This window comes from Pelophylax lessonae (assembly GCF_965119305.1).
Source record: "Pelophylax lessonae genome assembly, chromosome: 1".
Taxonomy (NCBI): Eukaryota; Metazoa; Chordata; class Amphibia; order Anura; family Ranidae; genus Pelophylax; species Pelophylax lessonae.
This window is the reverse complement of record NC_138768.1, coordinates 641,993,868-642,013,802: the sequence shown is the minus strand read 5'-3', so window position 1 is coordinate 642,013,802 and position 19,935 is coordinate 641,993,868. Positions and strand designations below refer to the sequence as shown.

The 19,935-nt window shown below is 41.4% G+C and overlaps 1 long non-coding RNA gene across 1 annotated transcript; it reads left to right on the top strand.

Annotated features, from left to right (window-relative positions):
• The first annotated feature begins 699 nt into the window (after positions 1–699).
• LOC309546627 lies at positions 700–13,670 on the top strand. The gene is made up of 3 exons (XR_014224943.1): positions 700–788; positions 12,927–13,260; positions 13,485–13,670. It is a non-coding gene; the product is annotated as an uncharacterized lncRNA (long non-coding RNA).
• The last annotated feature ends 6,265 nt before the right edge of the window (positions 13,671–19,935 follow it).

Below are 19,935 nucleotides of genomic sequence, written 5' to 3'. Positions count from 1 at the left end.
AGATAACAATTTACAGACATTGCGACATTTAAGTAAACAAGATTGAATCAATTCCTTGATATTAAAAAAAGGCACGCTTTATGAACGCAATATGCTGTGAAATCTACCTTCCCTGCCTTCTCCCTCTAGTGAATATCTCATATTGGCTCCAAATTCATACAATAGATTCAATTGATTGGAGATTATCATTGTATCTGCTCGAGCACAGATGTAGCAAGGACTTCTCGTGCTGCTTCTGCAATCGTGGATTTAAAGCGCCCTCTAGCGTCCGTACGAGCGCACTGCAGCCATTTTTTTTTTCTTTTCTTTTTTTTTTTTTTGTATTCTTTCCCATTTTTCATTCTAGAGATCATTTTTACTGCTGCTTCTCTTCCAGCCTTCCTCTAGGGCTTATGTAAATGCATTAATCGGTTCAGGTGAGCTTTATCAGCTATAAATCCACCTTCCTTTTTTACTGTAAAATGTATGGGCTGGCTTGGAATATCATAGATCTTTTTTTTTTTTTGTATCAGCTGTCAGTAGAATGGATTATTTTCTTGGAATGTACAGTGCAATAGGGCTAATTTACTAAAACTGGAGCGTACAGAATCTGGAATATAGCAACCAATCAGCTCCTATCTTTAGCTGGCTCAGTTAAGCTTTAAAAATGACAGCTAGAAGCCTATTGGATGAATGCACAGCTAGTAAACCCCCCCCCCCCCCCCGTGTATTTTTATTTTTTTCTAACATCGCCGTTGTTGTAAGCATTTAACTATCGCATCGCCTTTGCGCAAGGGAATACGTGATCGGTGAGTACATTAGTGCTTGAAATAGCTTTTTTTTTCTTGTTTGTTCCTTTCGACATTGGTGTTGATTGTGCATGTCTGTAATTAACTCTGCGATCGATCAGCGGTTTGATACATTGTTTTAACAGCTTCTTGCTGGGATTACACTAAAGGCTGTCTGAACAGAAAAAAAAAAAAGAAAAGGCAAATGAGAAGAGTCTTATTCACGCTCTGCTGAGAGCTGAGATTTCAGCTGAAAGGCACAATACTGCTGGTAACAGGAGGCAATGATACTGATGAAGCTCGTTATATCTGCGCCATACCCAACCATCTCGCTGTCCACCCACATACCAGAAGTGACCCAGCAAATGCTTGGCCTCTTTTCTCAGCATTAGACTAATATTCTGGCACACACACAACTGATCCTTCTCTAGTGATGCTTGTTTGTTCCATATTTTACAAGCTGATCTATAGTATGTGAAGCTGTCATGTATGAGTACACCATTCTGGCATCAGGTGCTATTTAAACAGTTGCAGCTAGATAGCTGGTAATTATGTGATAGCTAGTACTTGTGAATTTCACAGCCAGTTCAAAAATGATCGCAGTTTTTCCAAAAATATCACAAAATCAGTGTATACCCTTACAACAGGCATTGGATTGTCACTAAAAGTCCATACACCCTCCAACTGCAAACCTAATTTGGGGGGGGGGGGGGTTGATTTACTAAAGGTGTAGAGAAAGCTCAGTTCACATGATTTACTAAAGGTGTAAAGAAAGCTCAGTTCACATGATTTACTAAAGGTGTAGAGAAAGCTCAGTTCACAGAGTGGTATTAAACTCAAAAACAAGAAAAAATAAGGTTATATATTGCATTTTACAATTCCTGGTCCACAAATATCACAAAATCAGTGTATACCCCTACATTGGATTGTCACTAAAAGTCTATACACCCTCCAACTACAAACCTAATTTGGGGGTTGATTTACTAAAAGTGTAGAGAAAGTTCAGCTACAGAGCGGTATTAAACACAAAAACAAGAAAAAAAGGTTATATATTGCATCTTACAATTCCTGGTCCACAAATATCACAAAATCAGTGTATACCCCTACAACAGGCATTGGATTGTCACTAAAAGTCCATACACCCTCCAACTGCAAACCCAATTTGGGGGGGGTTGATTTACTAAAAGTGTAGAGAAAGTTCAGCTACAGAGTGGTATTAAACTCAAAAACAAGAAAAAAAGGTTATATATTGCATCTTACAATTCCTGGTCCACAAATATCACAAAATCAGTGTATACCCCTACATTGGATTGTCACTAAAAGTCTATACACCCTCCAACTACAAACCTAATTTGGGGGTTGATTTACTAAAAGTGTAGAGAAAGTTCAGCTACAGAGCTGTATTAAACACAAAAACAAGAAAAAAAGGTTATATATTGCATCTTACAATTCCTGGTCCACAAATATCACAAAATCAGTGTATACCCCTACAACAGCAATTGGATTGTCACTAAAAGTCCATACTCCACCAAACTGCAAACCTAATTTGGGGGTTGATTTACTAAAGGTGTAGAGAAAGTTTAGTTCACAGAGTGGTATTAAACACAAAAACAAGAAAAAATAAGTTTATATTTTGCATCTTACATTTCCTGGTCCACAAATATAACAAGATCAGTGTATACCCCTACAACAGCAATTGGATTGTCAATAAAAGTCCATACACCATCCAACTGCAAACCTAATTTGGGGGGTTGATTTACTAAAGGTGTAGAGAAAGTTCAGTTCACTGAGCGGTATTAAACTCAAAAACAAGAAAGAATAAGGTTATATATTGCATCTTACATTTCCTGATCCACAAATATCACAAAATCAGTGTATACCCCTACAACAGGTATTGGATTGTCACTAAAAGTCCATACACCCTCCAACTGCAAACCTAATTTGGGGGGGTTGATTTAACCACTTGCCGACCGCCGCAAGTACATATACTGCAGCGGTCAGCCCCGTGCAGGCAAAGCGACGTATGGGTACGTCATTCGTCTGCGAGCCAATAGGGGGCGAGCTCGCGCCGCTGGAGGCGCGCTCCCGCCCCCGCTCACTGCGATCCCCGCGGGTGTGACCGGCGGACCCGATGTCTGACGGTCACTCGCGATCGTCCGTTACAGAGGGAGAAAGGCAGGCGGCTAATGTAAACAAAGCCGCCTGTCATTCTCCCTTGTGTAAGTGCAGAGATCATACGGTCCTGCTATGTAGGATCGTATATCTCTGTAGTTACACCACAAGCCACATCCCTTCACAGTTAGAAGCACACCCCTAGGGACACACTTAACCCCTCCTTCTCCAATAAAGTTAACCCCTTCCCTGCCAGTGTCATTTTTACAGTAACAGTGCATATTTATAGCACTGATTACTGTAGTAATGTCACTGGTACCCCCAAAAGTGTCAAAAATGTCAGTCAAGGGTCCGATCTGTCCGCCGCAATGTCGCAGTCCTGCAAAGAAAATTGCAGATCGCCGCCATTACTCGTTAAAAAAAAAACAATAAAAATTATTGCACTGTTACTGTAATAATGTCATTGGCAGGGAAGGGGTTAACAGTGTGGGTGATCAAGGGGTTAAATGTGTACCTAGGGGCGTGTTTCTAACTTTGGGGGGGGCGTGGCTTGTGGAATGACCATAGAGACATGTGATCCTATATAGAAGGATCACATGGGCTCTATGATCATTCCAGGGAGAAGAACTGTCAGCTGTGTTTACAACAGCTGACCGTTCTTCTCTCTCAGCGGGGAACGATCACGGGTGTCAGGCGGCAATTGGAGCCGCCTGCTCCATGCATTGGTTTCCCACCGCCACCAGCGCGCACTCGCCCCCTAGCTGCAGGTGCACCTTCGTCGGTTTGCCTGGGAGAGCCACACTGCCGCAGTAAATAGGCGGCGTGTGGTCGGCAACCAGTTAAAACATACTTTAACAGATCAAGATGTCCAGCAAATGTGACAGAGGATTCGGACAAACAATTTACAACTGACAGGGGTGCTTACAATGGTCAGCTTTTTTATTTATGTAAAATCTTTAACCCAAAGGAAAAAAAAAAAGCGGTTTGCTGTAACTGCTTAAAAATTGTTTGCTGGAGTTTGGCTTTTATTTATTAGTCAAGTCCTTCTAAATCTGCTAGTGCATCTAACATTACCCTCTCCCCAAACTGACAGTGCTGCTGTCTAAAGGGGTCTCTGTTGCTCCTCCATACAGAGCGGAGACACCTTAGGACAGGAAGTGTGTTGCTAGTTGGATTACAGGGGAAAAAAGGTTAAATAAAAGGCTAAAAAAGAAAATGAATGTAGTCACCATATTTAAGGATTGGTAAGTTGCAGTATATTACACTTTTGTTGTTCAGTTTAATACCTCTTTAAAGCTCAGCTGGGCAAAGAAATTGGGCCCAGTGGGGCAAAGTAAAACATTTTTCCCATGCAGTGGGGCTATGTCCTCATGGGTTAACTACTCATTTTGTCTAGGGTTGAGAAGAGTAGAGATATTCTTACCTGATCCTCCGATCCTCCCAGCACAAGACTGGTCCGGTACCTCCTTATTCCAGCCATCTAAAATAGTGGACTGTTCCTGACGTCATCACACCCAGAGCAGGCTCCACAGACCAGGAACAGTCCACCACTGTACCATGGGGGCGCACCGTTTTCCGGAGGATCAAAGGATCAGGTGAGTATAAGCTTTCTGCTCACCCCTAAACAAAATGAACAGTTAACCCAGCTCTATTGGTAAATTTTGTAAGAAAATTTGACCTTTGTTGATCCAGGTGTTGCCACCCAGGGGCCACCAACAGGGTGCATAATGTGGTGCAACTCAATTCTGCCAGCTCCAACTCTCACCCTCTCTGCTCACCACTGTCACTTATAAACACAGAAGCCTTTTGTGTTGGCAAGGACAGCTTTCCTCTTGGTGGCTCTCACACATCCCTGCCTCTCCTGCATTCATGGCGGGGACAAGGGAGGGGCATATGCAAGTGCAGTGTGGCATGGGACATCGTATTTTAGGCTGCACTGTGATCCCTATCTGTGCTAGGGTGCACAGATGCTGACCAATGATCTCCCTGCAAGTTAGAGAGTGGCAGAGCCCCCTAAACTTTTGGGCGGTACAGCAGCCAGACAGGGTGAGTGAGATGCCAGGAGGCTTTTTTTTTCTGGGGGGGGGGGATAAGATGAGGGCTGTTAAGGGAGATGTATGCAGAGGTGGGAAAAGAGGCAGAGTGGTGCAGAGGTCAGAGCCGAGGAGGGGTGGGAGTGGGACGTGAACAGCCCGTGAAAGAGAGGCAGACCCTGCATGTTGTGCACAGCACAGATCTAAACCCTGCACTTTGTATGTGGTGCACCCCTCAACCCTGCACTTTGTATGTGGTGCACCCCTCAACCCTGCACTTTGTATGTGGTGCACCCCTCAACCCTGCACTTTGTATGTGGTGCACCCCTCAACCCTGCACTTTGTATGTGGTGCACTCCTCAACCCTGCACTCGGTACACAGCGCAACCCCTGAACTCTGCACTTGGATCTTGGCATTTTGGAATTTTCTATAACTCAAAGGAAAGCTAAATGTAAAAATGAAAAACACTTTTTTTTAATTGTAGCTGTATATGTTGTGTGATTACTATTCTCCTGCTCCAGACAATCACAATGATACCACACATGTGTATGTTATTTGTTGTTTTTAGTAGAGACCGAGAACAATAGTGTGCATTTTGTTTTGTTTTTGTTTTTTCTTATCCTATCTAAAACCCACTGACACTAACTGACACTGGCTCTTTTTTTTTAAATCCTACCTTAAATACACTGACCCTGACCCCAGCCCTGACCTTTGACCCTAACCTTGAGTCTAAATCAAACCCTGTCACTGGCCTAGATTGAACCCTGATCTGGCTTATTTTATCTTTTTTGTTGTTTTGTATGTTTGTTTGTTTGTTTTTCATGGACATTTTTTTGTTCACAGTTTCCATCCCCCTCTTTTTCTCAGTTTGAGAAGAGAAAACAACACAGGGGTGGGCTATATGGTGACTAATCACTGGGTAGCCAGTCAGAGGCTATAATAGCGATCAGGTGTTCAGGCATCAGGCCTCCCAGTTAGAATGAGACCTGGAGGTGTCACTGACAGCTCCGTTTCTGTAGCAAAAGTGAAAGACAAAACTGCACACCATAAAAGTCATCATGTTAAGTTTAATAAATGTGGCCCTAAGAAGAGTTGTATCCCGATTGGGCTTTTTCATAGAGGTAGGGGTGGCTAGGGCCAAAAGAAATTTAAACCCATCAGGTAATTAATCAATTAAGAACAAAGTTCTGCTACAAAGGACAATAATGAATACAGCATATTTCAACATGAACCCTGTATGTGAGAGAGAAGGACTATGCAAGTATTGCATAATACACTGCAGGTTGAATCATCCATTAGACCCAAATGTCCCACCTCCTTTGTTTTATGACTAGATGCAGGAAAAACAATGGATGCTAGCACAAATGAGAGAAGCTATTAGTGTTAAAGCAGTGGGCGATATTTCACTACCTTAATGTCTCTGCCGCTATATTCCACACACCAGAAAATCAAAATCACAAAATCAAGATGTTTAAAAATTCCCTTGTCACTATAGGAGAAACCTTTCTCATTATGATACAAAGCTAAATATGATACTAAACGTAACTAAACGTAAAAGAAAATTTCTAGCATACAAATTTTTTTCTCTATATGTGTGTCCAAATAGTCCACATAGTCTTCCCTTCACCACCACTGGCTCTAGGTCCACATCACAGCTTTCCCTAAAATCTGGGTAGTGGAGAACGCACCTTCAGTGCATAAGGTACTGCGCCAGACAAGGTACCCAAGGTACTGCGCCAGCTCCAGCTGCTAGCCATCACTCATCCATAGTGCTAGCCAGGAGTGTGCATCCACAGGTGGTTCCATGGGACTCTATAAGGTAAAGGAGCCATCCTAAAATGGATTTTGAGGCTGGGTTCACATATGTGCGGCCGTGGTTTCCAGCCTGAGGTCTGATGCGTTTCTGCTCACCGGTTCAGGTGCAAGTCAGGTCTGAATTTTTGCCTGAATTCACACCTGAACTGGACCCAAAAACACACAGGACCCTTTTGGAAACCCCACCACGGCAGCTCCAAACATGTGTGAACCGGCTCCATTGAGAGCCGGTCATACTCGTATGTCATGCAAATTACCGCATCCAATTCGCACCTATGTGAACTTAGCCTAAGAACAGTGCTCAGAAGACAAGCCCATTATGCACGTAAATTAGGTTTATTATTATTGTTTTCTTCAGAGTTTAATACCAACAGTTTTCTGTTATCTATACTCTGCTTTTTGTCAAAGTTTAGATGAACAATCTGAAGTTAGAAGCTGATTGGCTACCACGCACATCTGCACCATATGTTGCACTCTCCAGTTTTAGTAAATCAAGCCCACTGTCCTTTACCGCTATATTGCATGATGGAAATCAGTTGACTTGGGGTTGATGTATTTGTCTGACATATTATCTAAGCATTTGGGGAGCAGGGTAATTGTACCTCACTGAGGGCTCCATCATTTGTGTGTTTAAACTGTGACAAAAGTATGGAAGAGCACGTATGGAATAATGTAAAAATCATATAAAAATCTCTTTAAGGTAAAGACTAAAAATCTGAGTCAGACTTAGGGCTCTTTCACACAGGCGGACCGTTTAGATCCGCCTGTCAGTTTCTTTGGTGGATCTGAACGGTCCCCCCATGCATCCCTATGGGGCATCGGATGTCAGCGGAGACATGTCTGCTGACATCCAATCCGATCTGTCAAATCTGGACGGATGGAAACCCTATTCTCCTAGTCTCTATTCCCCCATAGAGATGTATGGGGAACTGACAGCTGTGTCTCTGCACACAGCACGGAGAACAGCTGTCATTCTCCTGCTCAGCGGGGGATCGGCGGATCGATCCCCCGCTGAGAAAAACTGAGTCCGTCCGAAGGATAGTGTGAAAGGGGCCTTATAGGTTGATTTACTAAAGGCAAATAGACTGTGAACTTTGCATAGTGCAGTTGTACTCTGCAAGTGCAGTTGTTCCAGAGCTTAGTAAGGTAAACCTTCACTTTGCAAAAAATGCCCAATCACTTGCAAGGAAAAAAAAAAATGTAATAAAAAACATTTTGCTTGCACATGATTGGATGATGGAAGTCAGCAGAGCTTATCCTCATTTACTAAGATCTGGAGCAACTGCACCTTTTGAAGTGCACAGTCTATTTGCCTTCAGTAAATCCACCTATATGTATTCACTAAAAGCACACTGAACACTGGATATCCTTTTAATGCCCCACTCCTACTCTCACTTGAAAAAAAACAAATCTAGATCCCCTTTTTAATTTACCTGAAGCCGTAATCACATGACAAGAAACAATCTATAGTACCCTGCGAGGCGCCTCCATCTCTATTTTACATACAATTGCAGAGTTTTGCCCATTGGGACTTTAGATGAAGGGCCACACAACCAGTAATAAAAACATAGTACAAGTTTATTGAGTATATGCCAGCAATAGAACTGAGAAAAGATGTCATAATGCCGAAGAGTTGGCCCAAGTATACAAATCCATTACATGGTTACATACAGTAATCAAATAGCCCATGGTAAATGTGTTATAGCATCTATGGTGACACGATGCATTTCGTGAGTTCAGTCTCACTCTTCAGGGGTTGATGCATAGACATGATCTATAAAGTAAAATACTTAAAAAAATATAACATAGTAATGAACATGAAATGTACCAGGTAGATCAGAATGTGGGAATCAGACTAAGGGATCCATACTCACAAAGATGCAGGATGCTGCATGCCAAAGTCGCACCAGCAGCCACTGGAGACATTTGTCACATAATGCTGTGGAGGGACTCGCATTCCTGCATTGTCCTTTCCTCTATGGTGACCAGGGTTGGTTGGGGTTATTTCTCTGTGTCCCCCCCAGGCATCCACCTGGCGTTGGGAGGGATCCTGTGATGGGCATGCAGGGCTGAACAATAGAAGGGCTCACCAGTCTATGCAATGCCTCCCAAGTGGATGGACACCACTATGTTTTCATTATTGGTTCTGTGGCACTTCATCTAAAGTCCCAATGGGCAAAACTCTGCAATTGTAATTACATGACAACGTCATCACAGGGGGAACAGAATGGGACAGATGATCTTGGGGTGCCATTGCAGCGCTGGATCAGTGGTCCCCTGGGTTGGAACCAGTGGGCGTTAGGTACATGGTTGGGCTACTTAGGTGATGATATCTGCCTTCACCAGGTAAGGGGCGTAAAAAGAGGGAGGGAGGTACTGTAAAAAGTAATTTTTGCCCAGAGTTTAGGATGGGTTCACACCAGGAATCACACAGAAATGTGCTGCACGTTCCTGTGCAATTCACATGTGGTTCCCTGCGATGAAGTCTGAGCCCGTTCATATTGAATGGACTCAAATCACCCTGCATCACACCAAAAGTAGAGCATGCACTACTTTTGGAAACTCACTGCAACTTGTTTCCATGGTACTTATGTACCATGCGTTCCGGTGCAGGCAATAGCCCTAAGTTTATGACCTGCATTTAGGGTGTCATTAACTTAACCACTTAAGCCCCAGAAGATTTTACCCCCTTCCTGACCAGGGCTTTTTTGCGATTCGGCACTGCGTGACTTTAATGGACAATTGCGCGGTCGTGCGACGCTGTACCTAAACTAATTTTACGTCCTTTTTTCCCCACAAACAGAGCTTTCTTTTGGTGGTATTTGATCACCTGTGCAATTTTTACTTTTTGCGCTATAAACAAAAAAAGAGCGTAAATTTTGCAAAAATAACAATATTTTTCACATTTTTTTATATGGAATTCCCCCCCCAAAAAAATGTAAAAATCAAAATTTTTTAACATTTTTGGCCAATTTGTTTTCTGCTACATATGTTTGATTGGTTTGCGCAAAAGTTATTGCGTTTACTAACTAAGGGAAAGATTTCTGTCATTTTTGGTGTTTTTTTTTAAACACGTAATGACGGCGATCTTTTTTTTTGCGGTACTGCGACATTGCGGCGGACAGATTGGACCCTTGACTGACATTTTTGACACTTTTGGGGTTACCAGTGACATTACTGCAGTAATCAGTGCTATACATATGCACTGTTACTGTAAAATTACACTGGCAGGGAAGGGGTTAACTTTATTGGGGAAGGAGGGGTTAAGTGTGTCCCTAGGGGCGTGCTTTTTACTGTGATTGGACATGGCTACTAGTGTAGGAACAGTGATCAACGGTCCTACATAGTAGAACCGTATGATCACCATTCCTACACAGGGGAGAATGACAGGCGGCTTGTTTACATCAGCCGCCTGCCTTTCTCCCTTCACGGAGGACGATCGCGAGTGACCGGTGGACATCGGGTCCGGCGGTCACACGCACTGACTTCCCAGGGAACGAGCCGGGGCGGGCGCGCACCTCCGCGGGCGCGCGCTCGCCCGCTATTGGCTCACAAGGAAGTGACAGGCTAGTGACGTATATATACGTCACTTTGCCTGGCCGGGGCTGACCGCCACCGTATATAGTCGTGCGGCAGTCGGCAACCCGGTTAACATTGACACCCGCTATAAATCGCAACTGCAGTGCGTTTTGAATGCAGTGAGGAAAATACTCAGGGAACGTGAGTTTCCTGCACCGCATTCTGGTGTGAATGAGCCCTTAAAGTTTGCTCTGCCTTTTTGTGCACTTTAGAGTTTTGCAACTACATTGTACTGAATTTGGTTTGCTCTGTGCTTAAAAAAAAGTTAGCCTAAAATGACCCACCCATGCTGCTTTATATGCCATTATCATTTTTTTCTTGGAATTACAAAGGCTGGCAAATGTTCTGTGAATTCATTACCACAAATAAGATAATGCAATTGCTGTTCTTTATGCCCTGTGATAAGAAAACGGTTTGTTAACCTATCTACGCATGGATAACTGACTGCTTGCAGTGGTTTAAATGACTTGAAAGCAATCTAACTCTAAATCCTCTTATTATTACACTGTGTGCACAGAGCTTGGAAACAGGAGGGTTTTTCTCTCTGTTTTTTTGCAAGAAATAGGAGGTAAAATGGAGGTTTGGATCTTGAACAGTTTTTTCCTTGCTGCAAACGTTCAGCCATCCTAACGATCTTGACATGAAGTGAAGCAGCCATGCTGTGTTCACATATCAGGCAAGCAGGGGGCAGCGACAACAAACATAGATATTTCAATTAGAATCCACCTTCAGGGGCCATACCCACACACTTTTATCCTTCACAAGGTATCATCTCTGCAGGCACATTTAGTAAGAGAGGTGTTAAGAGCAGGACCGTTTCAGAGCGGAGCAATTATCCATATATATATTCATCGGGTGTTTTCCACGTTTTTCAAGAACTGCCTTTAAATACAGTTATTAAATCTTTTCTTCTTTCCTCCTATCTCTGCCTTTCATTCTTCTCATTACTTCAATTTACCTCCTCTGGACCACAAAGGACAGGGTCAATTATTCTGTCACAGTGCATGTTTCTCTGGATTATGAAGTGATGGGAATTTTGGGATTTGTATAGCATGTCCTTACCACTTATACCTTATTGATTATTCACGGTGTGAATTATGCAGACCTGTTCCAAGCTTATGGTTCATGAATATGTGTGGCAGGTTATTTTTGGAAAAAGTGGATTATGACGAATGTGACTAAGACCCTCTAGGTCTATGATCTTCTGGATGGTTGGAACCTCTACCTTCTATGGAACTGCAGGAAATCTATATGATGGATGGCCATGTAGCACAATATGGGATAGATATATAAATAGTACAAGCAGTGATTATCAGTACGATAGTTATACTCCTTAATATATATGAGTAATCCATAATATGTGTAAATTTTACTTTTTTACAATGTGATTTTTGTATGCAGTAGCCACACATTCTCTCTCTATTTTAGATCCCCACCCGAGGTTGTGTATTATGTTTATAAGGAAGAGGTATCTAGACAATTAACGGTTTAAAACTATTAAGGAGTATATAGGTAGGGGTGGAGCTAATATCCTTTTGGGTGTGAAAGTTAACATTTTAGAATTTACTGGATTAGCTCGCCCTATCTATTTGTAGGAAGTAGTGTTGATAACTTGTAGGACTATGGGGTAAGATTTTTTCTTTCATTCTTCTCCTGTACGTCTATCTCTATCATTTTTGTCTATCTATCTATCTATCTATCTATCTATCTATCTATCTATCTATCTATCTATCTATCTATCTATCTATCTATCTATCTATCTATCTATCTATCTATCTATCTATCACTATAAGCAAGAGGAGGGTCCCCTAAGGGTTTCGGGATTTTACCGGCACTCAGAAAATTAAAGAAAAGTATATTTTTAAAAAAATATATAATTTTATTACATCAATAAATATATAGAAGAAAAATACAAGTCATAAATAACAGGGCAAGCATGTACATAAAAAACACAGTACAGATGCACAAAACAATAGACTAGAGCAACCTGGATACCCAACGCGTTTCGGAGCTAAGTGCTCCTTCTTCAGGGGTGGTTAGGTTAGTATATTGCAGATTAATTTCTATAATGAAAACATATCATAGTATTAGAGAAATAATCTATCTATCTATCTATCTATCTATCTATCTATCTATCTATCTATCTATCTATCTATCTATCTATCTATCTATCTATCCGTCTGTCTGTCTGTCTGTCTGTCTATCTATCTATCTATCTATCTATCTATCTATCTATCTATCTATCTATCTATCTATCTATCTATCTATCTATCTATCTATCTATCTATCTATCTATCTACCTATCTTCAATTTGATCTATGCACAGTGTTTAGCCATTACCTATATATATCTTTTTTATAGCTGTCTATTTATAAATCTGGTAGGTATCTATATACATTCAAATCTTTTTCTTTCTTTCTTTCTTTCTTTCTTTCTTTCTTTCTTTCTTTCTTTCTTTCTTTCTTTCTTTCTTTCTTTCTTTCTTTCTTTCTTTCTTTCTTTCTTTCTTTCTTTCTTTCTTTCTTTCTTTCTTTCTTTCTTTCTTTCTTTCTTTCTTTCTTTCTTTCTTTCTTTCCTAATGTGCTTGCTTTTGGCATTAAACTATGTTCTTTTTTTCAGTTATAGCAGCGTATGAATGGAGTCTGGGAAAGGAAATAAAAATTGACGTCTGTATTTTTTGCATGTCATTTGCTTGGTAAGAAGGATAAGAGAATTGACAGTTGTGGATTTGAGAAGGTAACTGCTGCTTCACAGAGAGTAACTATAGCTTAAATGACTGCAGATAAATGAATCCTGTAGGTGTACATCAGGATCTCACATTGCTGTATAAGAATCTCGCCCTATTTCTATATGCAAAACAGCTTATAGTACACCTTGCATAAGAGGATCTCATTATCTCAGGACCCCCTCTCCTTTATAACTCGCTGTATGATAGTCGTACAAAAACGTACCTGTGGGGAGAAGTTAATACTTACCTGACCACTTTCTTCCACATTGCAGGTGTGGAATCACTATTTTTTAGGCAAGCTTCTTGGGGAACAACCAATACCCAAAATCTCATGAAATACAAGATTGTTTTTATTATAATTGGGATTCTTGTTATTCTCAGAATCTCACCAGGGATCATAGCATCACCCTCGCCAAGACACTGCAGGCAAAAGCCAAGAATAAGGTAAGTATACATCCTAACTTTTTTCTAAATCACAGGCCACCTTAAAGTCAAACTCCAGTCAAAACTTTTTTTTTTTTGGGACAGAGTGGGGAAGAGATAGAACCCCTTTCAGGTTTTTTCTGTTGTCTATGGCTCCATTAAAGAGAAAAAATTAAATGTGTTCACAGACAACAATAACATTTTTCTTTTTCAATAAAATAAGGAAGAGATAGCCACTCCCAGGCACTGCAGCTAGACAATAACGGTTAAAAATATTTTGGAGTATATATGAAGGGTAAGAGCTAATATCTATTTGGATGTGGAAATTAACATTTTAGAATTTAATGGAGTAGCTCCCCCTATCTAATTTCTTTCTTTCTTTCTTTCTTCTATCTATCAATTTGATCTATGTATCTATTTAGCCATTATCTATATATCTCTTTTTTTATAGCTGTCTATTTATAAATCTGGTAGTTATCTATATTCAAATGTTTTTCTTTCTTTCTTTCTTTCTTTCTTTCTTTCTTTCTTTCTTTCTTTCTTTCTTTCTTTCTTTCTTTCTTTCTTTCTTTCTTTCTTTCTTTCTTTCTTTCTTTCTTTCTTTCTTTCTTTCTTTCTTCCTTTCTTTCTTTTTCTCTTTCTTCCTTCCTTTTTATTTCTCTTTCTTTCTTCCTTCCTTTTAATAACATTTTTCTTTTTAAATAAAATAAATAAGAGATAGCCGCTATCCCAGGCACTGCAGCCAAAAGTGGAAGGGTTTCAACAGCAAAGTAATTTATATCTCTAAAATAAGCAATTGGTAGGGCTAGGTGTGGCCACTTATTAATTAACACACTACAGGCTTATGAATTCACAGTGAAAATCCTGACAGCCATGCTCCCTGCAACATCGTCTTATTTCACGGTAAAGAAAGCAGCCATAGCCTACATGAGAGATAACACTGCTTTAAATTTAGTAGCAGTGCTGCAGAGTTGCCCCCCTATCACAGGAAGCTACACGAGGGAATGTCATTTTTAGTACAATGGTGTATTTATGAGACTTTGCAGGAGGACTAAGGTAAAATAGTAAGTGCAGATGCACCTACATGTAAGTGTTGCAGCACATTTGGTTTTTTTTTTTTTGTTTTTTTTATAGAAGGCCATAGTTCTACTTTAAGGACTAAGCACAACTACATCACTTCAGCTGATTCTGGTCTGAACTTTGATCAATTCATTCTTATGCTGATGTACTTATGTCTTTCTGTACTATTGTCATATTGTCAGAACCAGGTAAGCTTAAAGCACAACTTCTGTACCCGGAGATGGGCTTTTATGTAAGCTCTGCAGAATAGAGGTTTTATTACACTCATCTCTGTGGTATCCTTTGCAACATAGAGGGCTGTGAAAACCCAGCTGTCTGTACTGTGGTACCATTACCTAAACTCTTCTAGTCCCTGAATATCACCTAAATTAAAGAAGTTGGCCCCAAAAACCATAGATGATCAGTTAACAGTGCCACAACGATGACAGAGGAGTTTCCACGGCTCTTTATCTCTCAAACAGCACCATAGAGACAAAGGTATAATTACCTCCTAGAGCAGTGGTCCCCAACCTCCCTGGCACCAAACACTGGGGACCAGCCACGCCGAAGACAGCCCTTCCATGGACAGGGGTGGGAGAGCCATAGGGGGAGGGCTCCACTGGTCCGCTTTGATTAGGACATAAATTGACTGTCTGAATAGGTTTGACCAGACTCTGCATATGTGTTAGCTCACACTGTGGATGAGCCAAAACAGTCAGGGGGCAGGATTGATATTTCCAGAAAAATAAATCAGAGCAAAGAGCATGTCTGCTGGATAGAGTGATTTAACTGGACATATTACATATAATGATATGAATTTCGGCTACAGAGTAACAGTGATTGCAGAGAGGCACCATGACCACCTAGATAAACTAAAAAGGATCAAGGAGAGAGTGAAAAGTTCAGACTTAATTTACATATTCATCAACACAGCTGATCCAGAAATACAAGATCTGAGCAAAAGCATGAAGACAGCAGACGGGTGTTTGGCTTCAGCCTGTCACCTCAGGAGGGGGGAAGGTAAGGTTTTGGGGTGCAGCCTAGGTCTTACCAGTGCTCTATGAGATCCTGTCCCCAGCCAACTCTCCTCACTTACCTTCTCATTCTTCGTGACCACAGGGCTGGAAGGGAGTAGTGGTGCTGGGAGAAGAGGAGTAAGTGCGCCTTCACTGGTGGTCAGAGGGTGGCAGTGAAGGTTGTGCTGATCCGTTCGCGCTTGGCGTGCCCTCCCCACCAGCCCGGTAGTTGGGGAGCACCTCTTAGAGAACCTAAATTAATATATTCAATTGAAACTAAGGGGTTTGCTTACTAAAACTGGAGAGTACAAAATCTGTGCATGGTAGCCCATCGACTTCAGCTTGCTCAACTAAGCTTTGAAAAAAAAAAACCCTGGAAGCTGATTGGTTTCTTTGCATAGTTGCACCAGATTTTGCACACTCCAGTTCTAGTAATTTCCTAAAGGTTGTAAAAAAAGACAAATGTTCTCTATTGCCAATGTGCAAAGCTGCTTTTGACAATCTGGATACAAAGTGAGCTATCTTTTGCCATAATGGATTGCAAAACTCATCCTTGGGAAACCACCCTTAGACAGAAATACAACAGTCAAATTAAAAACGTCAATAAAAAAATGCTCCCAAAAAACCCCCCAAAAAAAACAAAAAAAAACAAAATGCCCATGTGTTTCTGTTTCAATGTTTTTATGAGATATTTCACAATACATGTAATAAGAAAGGGGGAACAATGTGAACTTTGCCATCGTACAATGAATAGTAATATGGATAGCTGTTGTACAAGTGTAGCTAACATACCAAAAATGACAGTATCATTAAATCATAGCAAGTAAAGTAAGTTTTGAACATAATATGCATTAAGTAGTCTCATTCCCCTCAGACACCCCAATTGGGAGCGCTGTGTGACATGAGGGTGAGACCATGTTCTAGACTTAACTTCTGTTCAGGTATTCATAATGAAATGCCTGAAAAGAGAACATAGTACAATCGGCATTAACCGAAAAAAAAGAAAAAAGAAAAGTAAAGGGGTAAAACAATACAAAATATAGTGTTAGAAACCTGCCTCATGTAACATCTGAAGTTATAGGCAATAGAACAGTGAACACCAGGGTGTCAACTGTGGTGGAGAAATGGTAAATAAGTTGGGGTATTGTTTAAAAGGGGTTATCCAAACATAGTCAAAATGTAATAGGGTGTAAGTCGACTCAAGGTGGGAGAGGTGTAACTTCTATCAGGGATAACATTAGCAGTCTTTGGAGTAATGTTTAAAAAGGGATACAAATAATATCAATAGTAGGTGTATTGCCCGGTCGAGCAAACATCAAAAAATGTGTTGTGAAAGAAGCTTTTTGGAAGGTTTCTGAGCAATTTGGTTATGAGGCAGGTTTGAGGGTAGAATAAGGTGGTAGGTGGTAGTAGAAAGAGGAGAGAAGTAGAATAAGGTAGAGGGGAAGGGGTTGTCGGGGGGGGGGGGGGGGGGACAGGGCCTGAGGTCGAGTGATGGATGGAGTTTTGGTAGAAGGTGGGTTAAAGGAGTGGAAGGGAGTTGTCAAAGTCAGATGGAAGAAAATGGTCCACCCAAGGTTGCCAAAGGCGCTTAAAGTTAAAGAGTCTATTTAAAATAAATGCCTCAACTTTTGCATGGATCATTGCTTTAGTTGCCCTATGTATGACTTCAAGAATGTGTAAATTGGGTGTTTTCCACGCCTTTGCTGTTCCTTGTTTTGCTGCAGTGGTAATTTATAGAAGCAGTTTACGTTGGAGGCGAGTTAACTCAGGGGGTTTTATATTTAGTAAAGCTATAGAAGGGTCAGTAGGGAGGGCTGTATTCATTAGGGTGGAGAGGATTTGAAGGATTTCAGTCCAGAACTTCTGGGCTGTTGGACAATACCACTAGATAAAAAGGTGAGTCCCGCTATCAGTGCAGCCTTGGAAATATGCAGGTGAGTAGGATGTAATATATTTGGAGATCTGAGCAGGGACCAAATATAAGCGCCTTAAGACCTTATAGATAAGTTTCAGAAGCCACTACATTTTGGGAAGCAGATTTAGTAGCTGCCCAAATATCAGACCAGTCTTTGGCTTCTAAGTGGAGGCCTAAGTCAGATTCCCATTTGGTGGTGTAGCGGAGGGAGGTATGCGCAGGGGGTCTTAGAGTTGGTGTATGGAAGGGAAACCAGTCCTCAGGTATGAGGGTCTTTTAAGAAAATGTGTTCAAAGGTGGTCAAGTAAGGTAGGGAAGAGTCTGTATGTATGCAAAGAGTAAGGAAATGTTTCAGTTGAAGAAAACTGAATATTTACGAGTTAGGTAATCCTCATGATTCACATAGCACTGGGAATGATTTGAAAGAATTAAAGGTGGTGAATTAGTGAGCAAGTATAAGGCCTGCTCTGGAACAATTAAAGAAGAAGGAAGGTGATGTCCATGCTGGGTGGAAGGCTGGATTGTGTAAATAGAACAGGAGAGGGTTATGTAGAGATTGGAGTTTCTATTTAAATTTGAGGGTGTCCCATAAATGCATGGAGCGTCGTGTTATCGGGTTGGTGATCTTCCTGCGGTCTTTCGGGTAGAGCCAGAAAAGGTTGGCCATTGAGAGCGGGTCACAATCGACTGACTCTAAGGCAACCCATAGAGGATTTTTATGTGTGGCATGTAATTTAGTGAGTGGAGTTAGTTGTGCGGCTTGATAGTATTTAGGGAAATGAGGAAGTCCTTGAAGCCCACCTTGAAGTTTGTGGAGGTGTAGGACTGCTCTGGATATTCGGGGTCTGATTTTGTCCTTTATGTATGTGTGGGTTCTACGTGGAATATACAGAGGAAATATGAAGGGACTGGGATTTTCGGGAGGATTGTCATTTTAACTACAGTGATGTGTCCTAGCCAGGCTAAAGGTTAGTGAGGTGCATTAGCATGGGGGGATACTTAGCTGAGAAGAGCACAGAGGGGTTTGCCGTGAGTTTTTTACGCCTAAGTAGGGGATATGTTGAGGGAAGAACTTGTCGAAGTTGCAAAAGTAGAGCGAGGGGCAAGGAAATATTAAGAGCTTTGGATTTCTGGGAATTTATCACTAGACCCGAGATGGCCACAAATTGGTCTAGTGAGGAGAGAAGATTAGGAGAAGAAGTAAGAGGAGAAGTGAAAGTAAGAGGAAAGGTGAGGAACAGAAGAATATCATGCACTAATAAGCAGTGTTTATGTTGGTGGCCTCCAACTTCAAGTCCTATAATATCAGGGTGGGAGCAGATTTTTAGAGCTAGGGGTTATATAGCCAATGCGAATTAGAGGGGAGACAGGGAGCAGCCCTGTCTCCTTCTGCATCGCACTGAAAAGGGTTTGGATTTAAAGTCTGCATATCTAATTTGAGCTGAGGGATTAGAGTATAGGAAGAGATCCATATCATGAAGTGGGGTCCAAAACCCCATTTACGTAGTACAATTTGAAGATATGACCAGGAAAGGGTGTCAAAGGCCTTTTTGAGATAAAACATGTGGGGATGCGGTGGGAGCATGTCTGGTGGGCCAGTATGACAACCCTACTATTTTACCACCAGCTTGTCTCGTGGGAATAAAGCCAACCTGATCCCTATGTATGAGGGAGCCTACGATTGAGTTCAGGCGCATGGAGAGAATTTCAGTCAGAAGTTTAATATCTATATTTAACAAAGAAATTGGGTGGTATTTCGACCAGGAGACGTTGTCTGATTGTGGTTTGGGAATCATTGATATGGTAGCACTGAGAGAATCCTCACCGAAAGAGTAACCTTTCAGAATAGAGTTGTACGCCTTGGAAAGCATAGGAGTGAGCAGGTCTGTGAAATGCTTGTAATAAGAGGCAGGAATGCCATCTGGGCCTGGGCATTTATTTAGCTTAAGGGATTTGATTGCGGTTCGAATTTTAATCTCAGTGATGGGCTGGTCTAGTTTATCTTGTTGAGAGGAGGATAGGGAAGGTAATTGACTCTTGGAGAAGAAATTGGTTGCCCAGGATTCGTCTAGAGTTACAGAGGCAGAGTAAAGTTCAGAGAGGTTTTTACAGAAGGTTTCATGGATCTTCATCGGGTTGCTAAAGTAGGTGTACAGGGAAGTCTTTAGGCAGATTCGTTTGTATGAGTGATTTGAATTACATAGTGACAAAGCTAAAAAGGTATCAGGTTTATTGGCTTTGATGTATACTTTGTGTCCCGATCGTCTGAGAGCTTTCTCAGCCGACTCAGTCAGTAATAGATCTAATTCTAATTTTGCCTTATCTAGGTTGTGTCTGTGAAGGAGTGGGGTCATCCTGAAACACATTATGGGCTTGGGAGAAAGTATTCTCCAAGTCTCGGAAGAGGTTTTGATGTTCTTTTTTACAACGTGAGGCCAAGCTAATGAGGTTACCGCGAATAATTGATTTATGGGCTTCCCAGAT